The sequence below is a fragment of the Gigantopelta aegis genome, chromosome 4 (genome assembly GCF_016097555.1).
Source record: "Gigantopelta aegis isolate Gae_Host chromosome 4, Gae_host_genome, whole genome shotgun sequence".
Lineage (NCBI taxonomy): Eukaryota > Metazoa > Mollusca > Gastropoda > Neomphalida > Peltospiridae > Gigantopelta > Gigantopelta aegis.
Window position 1 is genome coordinate 112499001 of NC_054702.1, and position 7260 is coordinate 112506260.

Genomic DNA, 7260 nt, shown 5'->3' on the forward strand with positions numbered 1-7260 from the left:
TCCAAAATTTAGTTAGTATTCGTTCAAATTTCAAAGTAATGAAATAGTCGCCATGTATAATTAAATCGAGTGTAGATATACATGTAATAGATTTAAAGAGATTAGTCCACCTTGGGTTATTCATAATCATTCGTCGAATCCATGCATTTTAAAGAGCTATAATGTAATTATTTACGTTTATCATTTTAATTCCGCCCTCTTTAAGGTTTTGAGTTAATACACTGCGTGCTAACTTATCAGTACCGTTGTGCCAAATAAATTTAAAGAATAATGTACTTAAATATTTGAGTAGTGGTTCACTTGGGTTAGGTAAAACAGATGTATTATTTTAGGAATTATTAAACTTTTTAGAACAGTTAGCCTTCCTAAAATAGTACGCATTCTAACTGACCATATTTTGGTTAACTTTCCCATTTCTATTATTTTCGATTCATAGTTTAGTTCAATAATTCTTTCTAAATTTACTGAAAAGTTGATACTCAATAAAGTAAACAGATCTGAACCCCATTCTAACTTACATCTGACGTGCTGAAATATTTCCTTTGAATATTTTTTTACTTCCTATCCAAATAGCTTTTGATTTAGAATAATTTATTTCGAGGTCAGATACTTCTGCATAATGGTCTAAAACTGACAATGTATTGTGTAGAGATTCTGGGGAGCCATCAAAAATAAAACTAGTATCAACTGCATATTGTGATATTAAATATTCCTCTCCATCTATAATGATACCTTTAATATTAGGTGAATTTCTAACTATGATGCCGATGATTTCAACACATAAAATAAATATATAAGGAGATAAGGGATCGCCTTGCCTACAACCTCTTTCTAATTTAAATGATTCAGAAAGAAATCCATTTTGTATTATATTTGATCGGGAATTATTATATAGTGTTTTAATCCAGTGTTTAATTGACGTTTTAAAGTTAAAATTTAAAAGTGTTTTATGTATAAAAGACCAGGATATCGAATCAAACATTTAAAAAAAATGAATTAATAGAGTAGTCCCGGGATGTCAATCATTTCGGTGTAAAACACGAGATCGTATATTAATCTTGTATTTTCTCCTATGTATCTACCCTTTATAAACCCAGTATGATCTTTGTTAATTATTTTATCAAGAATCCTTTTAATTCTATTTGCAATACAACCAGAGACCATTTTATGGGTACAATTTAGAAGAGTTATAGGCTGCCAATTTTAAAAGAATTCTTAGGTTTATTTGGTTTAGGAATACATGTTATAATACCTAACTTTTGTACATTAGACATTTCTTTAATACTGTAACTATAATTAATAGACCGAACTATAAACTGTCCATTATCACTCCTGAAAATGTTTTAAAAATTCAGTTGTAAACCCATCCAAACCGGGACTATTGTCATTTTCCATATTTTTAAGAACAGTTAATACTTCTAAATATGTTATTTCACCCGCTAGCTCGTCTGCTGCCTTGTCCGTCAAGCATTAAATTTAAATTGAGACATTATTTCTGTGATGTCATTAAAAAAAAATTGCAAATTGATGCGTAGTATAAATTTTGATAAAAAGTTTTTGTTTATTTTAGAATCTCATCTTGATCATTAATTTCTGTTCCATTTTCTAATTGTAATTTTGATATCAAAAATTATTTACTGTAATAATTTCTAGGTTCTAAATTACAAAAATGTTTTTATGGTTTTTCACCTTCTCCGATCCATTTAGATCTTGATCTTATATAATGACCTTTACGTTTTTCTTATCTCAGTTCTAATAATTATCTTTTTGTACTTTCAATAGTCTCTAAGTCGAACATATTTTCATCTTCTTCTAGTGCTTTGATTTTGTCACATATTTTTTGTTCTAATTCATAGGACCAATCTATATGAGCCTGTAGTCTAATAATAGGTACTGAATTAATCATAGCCGAAATAAAGGAAGTACAGGTATTCACTTGGTATAATAATACAATCACTAATTAAATGCATGCCAACATCAATAACCATTAGTTCGCAAGTGCCTCCCAAATAATGTAACAATCATTCGCTGCCGGGCGATTTACTCGTTTACCATACAACAGCAACCGGACAGCATTATAACCATGCATACATCAACTCTTGTCAAACAATATGGAGAACCAAATTTCTAAAACTCAGCCTCGCTCTCTCATACTTCGACATTAAGGTTTATCCATTGAATTAATCACCACAATGTGTGTGTGTGTGTGTGTGTGTGTGTGTGTGTGTGTGTGTGTGTGTGGTGACACAAAGTAAAATATTTATCTTAGTATATGGCTATAAACTTCAAACTGAATTTCCTAGCATATGAAGAATAAAATAGCAATTTTTTGGATAATATTTTTCAGCCGTCTTAAAGTTTTTGTTTGTTTATACATTCCTATATCTAATGGGTCAAAAACGAGTGCTCCACGACCGGCACACGAAATACCGTTATGTGTACTATAGCCATCCTGCCTATAGGAAAGTGCACGTAAAAGATCCATTGCTGTGTCATCGGTAGGAGTAGCCCATGAGGCGGTAGCCGGATTCCCGTCTTTCTCTGATAACTGAAATAATCATGTTAGACAACGCAGAGCCGTGTTAAGATGTCGTTAAAGAGACCTTTCTCTATTCCTTTTTCACCTGATTAAACCCGATGGATTGACAGCCAGCTGTCCGGCGACAATAGTATTGTTTTGTTATTTTCAAAACACTTTTACTTTTTTTTTTTTTTTTTTTTTTTTTTTTTTTACGTCAAACCAAACTGAAATTGATTACCCCCCCCCCCCCCCACACACACACACATTTGCTTTTCAATGAATGATTAATGTCCGTTAAACTGTAAATAATTTCCAACAGTAATTGTACGTTTTTGACAAATTGATTATAGTAGGATGGTGACACAACAGAAGATCAGAACAGTAATTTATTTTCACTCAGATCACCATACGGCGATGCAAGCAAATATGACAAATTAAAAAAATACAACATATTAATTATTATACACGCCTAGCGTAGTAATTCCACATGCAACAAAAGTTCAAATTATATGTTTCAAAAATAATTTTAAACAGTTAAAAATTATTTAAAATAATCGACTCTTTTGAAGAAAGAAAGAAAAAAATGTTTTATTTAACGACACACTCAACACATTTTATTTACGGTTATATGGTGTCAGACATATGGTTATGGACCACACAGATTTTGAGAGAAAACCCGCTGTCGCCACTACATGGCCTACTCTTCCGATTAGCAGCAAGGGATCTTTTATTTGCGCTTCCCACAGGCAGGATAGCACAAACCATGGCCTTTGTTGAACCAGTTATGGATCACTGGTCGGTGCAAGTGGTTTACACCTACCCATTGAGCCTTGCGGAGCACTCACTCAGAGTTTGGAGTCGGTATCTGGATTAAAAAATCCCATGCCTCGACTGGGATCCGAAGCCAGTACCTACCAGCCTGTAGACCGATGGCCTGCCACGTCTTTTGAAGAAGTACAGATATGTGTCCATATTTATAAGGGTGTTTGGGCTGGTGTGAAAGTATTTTTCTATATAATTTTCTTTCATTGTCAACATATCAAAGTCATTGAAAAAGATAGAGGTCATATAAATCTATCTATCTAGCGGGTTTCCTCTCTCAATATCTGTGTGGTCCTTAACCATATGTCTGACGCCATATAACCGTAAATAAAATGTGTTGAGTGCGTCGTTAAATAAAACATTTCTTTCTTTCTGTCTGTTCGATCTTGAACTATATTTCACCATCTGCCAGTTTCGGAAGCGACTACAATTTATGGAGTAGTTGCGTATTAAACAAGAATGGTGTTTTAAATACCCTGTATAGTGACATCTCTATAACATGCCTGTATAATTATGACCTTGACAGTCACCTTTTGTGACCATATTTACCTGCAGGCATTATCTTTTATGACTTATTGTCGTTACTGTTCAGTGAGTCGAAATCAACAACAACTTCTCGTTGTCTTCGCCTTGGAGAACTAAGCTGTAGCTAGACTAAATGAGGTGGGTAGCGGTACAAAACGATATCAAGTAGTTCTATCGTCCCAGGCTAGTTTCTCATATTCAAAGATGTCTGAGGTGCGATTGCCCTTTTGTTCCACCACCAATAGGCGTACGGGCTCCCATTCCCATTTTGTAACGGGGTGGGGGGTGGGTGGGGGGGGGGGGGGAGGCTGATTTTTGCCCGAATTAAACAAAAATGCCCGAATCTTGATAATAAAATTTTATTCATATTAGCATCACTGCCAAACGGGTATATAGGGTTGTAAACGAACCACTACTAATCTTTACATGGACGGAAGGACGTGCTTTATTTTCACTTTCATGACAGAATATTGGAAGAATTGTTTTACTATTCCGTTTCGAAATTTACTATTTGCGGAATAGCGGAATAGCGTAAAATTCGACCCCTGGTACATAGAAAAAAACACACAAAAACCAAACAAACAACTAGTAAAACATCTGAATCCGTTCCTGCTGATACATGTATTTTATTTTAATTTTAAAACATTCATGCCTGGTGTATGATTAACAACCACATCTAAAGCATATCGAACAATGGCGTGTCGCCGAAAACACAACGTGGATGACACATTCTGAATTAAATTGTAACAAAACAATTCTTGAGATTGTAGCTTTAAATTCTGGATGTATCTCCCCGTATCTTTAAGCAGCTGTCTCTAATTTTTTTAATCCTCACATGAATGGAATGTCTTGTTTAACGACACATAAAACTATTATAAATCGGCGAATATTAGGTGCCACACACTTGGTAGTCAGGATATATAATTGTCTACAAAATATTAAAGGAAAGAAACTCAAAACAAGCACAAGAATCCTGTTTCCGAGTAGTAGCGCGGTATCATTTATGTGTATTTCAACAAGACCGATAAGACATTCCCAGGTACACGTTAAGAAAATGAATGTAGGCCAACGGGTGTTTAACGAAACACCGATGCGAATAAATAAATGTACGCTAGAAAAGCAGCCGACATACCATTCAGTGTCATACGGGTTTGTTTAGTTTACCTCAACGCAAACAGTCGTGCCCAGATACCATTTACATGTAGCCCACAGAACACACACTTTTGCAAACTGATAGACCATGAACAACATTTGCAAGATCCATTAGAAATATTAATTTCTTACAAACATGATGATCATGCACATGAATTATTCGCAAAACATAAACAGCCAATGTAAGTTAGGAAAATAAAACAAACAAACAAACAACAAAACAACACGAACGCAAACACACAACAACAACAACAGTTTGACACAACGGCTGGTCGAACAAGAAGATAGGCACCACAAGTATACATATTACAACGCGGAGGACATTTTTAAATTGACATACCTGCAGTTGTTGCCATGTATGTGAATAAAGTTTAGATTTGAAGAGAAAGAAACTATTTTGCGAGTATGATGGGTTTATTTTCAGCAAGAAAGATGTGCTTTTGAAAATGACAAAGATGGCGCTAAATTACACCAGTATGGCAGAGCGTCAACCTGGTTCTGGAGTTGGAGAACACTCTATTTTTAAAAGAAGATAATTATTTCGTAGAACTGAAAATAGGATGTTATTGTCATATCGCCTTCAAGCCAGTGTTGTCTCATGTCAGATGTTTCACTTGACCAATCAAAATATAGATGACTTAATCATGTCGGTACTAGCAAAGGACGTAGTATTATTGTTAGCGATGAAATGTCGCATGTCTGTACTAGCTAAGCAAGTGGTATTATTGTTGGCGATGAAATGTCGCATGTCGGTACTAGCTAAGCAAGTGGTATTATTGTTGGCGATGAAATGTCGCATGTCGGTACTAGCTAAGCAAGTGGTATTATTGTTGGCGATGAAATGTCGCATGTCTGTACTAGCTAAGCAAGTGGTATTCTTGTTGGCGATGAAATGCCGCATGTCGGTACTAGCTAAGCAAGTGGTATTATTGTTGGCGATGAAATGTCGCATGTCGGTACTAGCTAAGCAAGTGGTATTATTGTTGGCGATGAAATGTCGCATGTCGGTACTAGCTAAGCAAGTGGTATTCTTGTTGGCGATGAAATGTCGCATGTCGGTACTAGCTAAGCAAGTGGCATTGTTGTTAGTGATGAAATGCCACCCGAACACACTTATAACATTTCCCAGATCTACATACATATAGTTAGTACTAATTGTGGATCAACTACCAACGACATTACAATTGGTTGTTTATCTAGTAGGTTGTGATTTATGAAAGTGCACACACGCAAACTTTATCTATCTATCTACCTACCTGATTTGTGATGATACTAATACGAAACTTGTATTTACACTTTGTGTAGTGGTATATGTACGTGATCGAGAACACATGTAAGGAAGGAATGAAATGTTTTATTTAACGACGCACTGAACATTTTATTTACGGTTTTAATATGGCGTCGCTATTTCTCGGGACAACCAGTGCACCACGACTGGTACATCAAAGGCCGTGGTATGTGCTATCCTGTTAATGGGATGGTGCATATAAAAGATCCCTTACTGCTAATCGAAAAGAGTAGCCTATGAAGTGTCGACAGCGGGTTTCCTCTCAATATCTGTGTGGTCCTTGAATATATGTCTGATACCATATAACCGTAAATAAAATGTGTTGAGTGCGTCGTTAAATAAAACATATCCTTCCTTCCTTCTTAATGATGGTAGGTACCCATAAAGACGAACTGGAACAATAATAAAATGAAACAATCAAACACCTAATATGGTAAGTACCCCCAGTTTGTAAACCGCTAGGCTCAAAGGGAAGGTGTACGACCACATGCACCGAACTCCATCCACTTCATGCATTCGTGGTTTGTGTTGTCCTTTCTGTGGGAAAGTGCATAATATAAAAGATCCCTTGCTGTATTAGGACAAATGTAGCGGGCTTCCTCTGATGACTACGTGTAGGACTTTCCAAATGTTGGACATTCAATAGCCAATGATTAAATAATCAGTGCGCTCTAGTAGTGTCGTTAAACACATTTTTCAATTGTGGATGTGTGTCCCGAGTGTATGATCCCAAAGGGAGAATGATTACCCGACAAGCAAGTCAACTCGAGATAAGCTCAACAGAAAGCAAACGTGTAGCACGGCCCTTTCAAGTAGGTTTAAACCGAAATAGAAATACTGCGGCTTCACCTCATCATCGGCTATACGAGTGTGTTGTCCTAACAATATCATTGTCTCCACCAAAACCCCCAAACTGTTGGATAATATAATCAGTTTATGGAAACTCAGGATT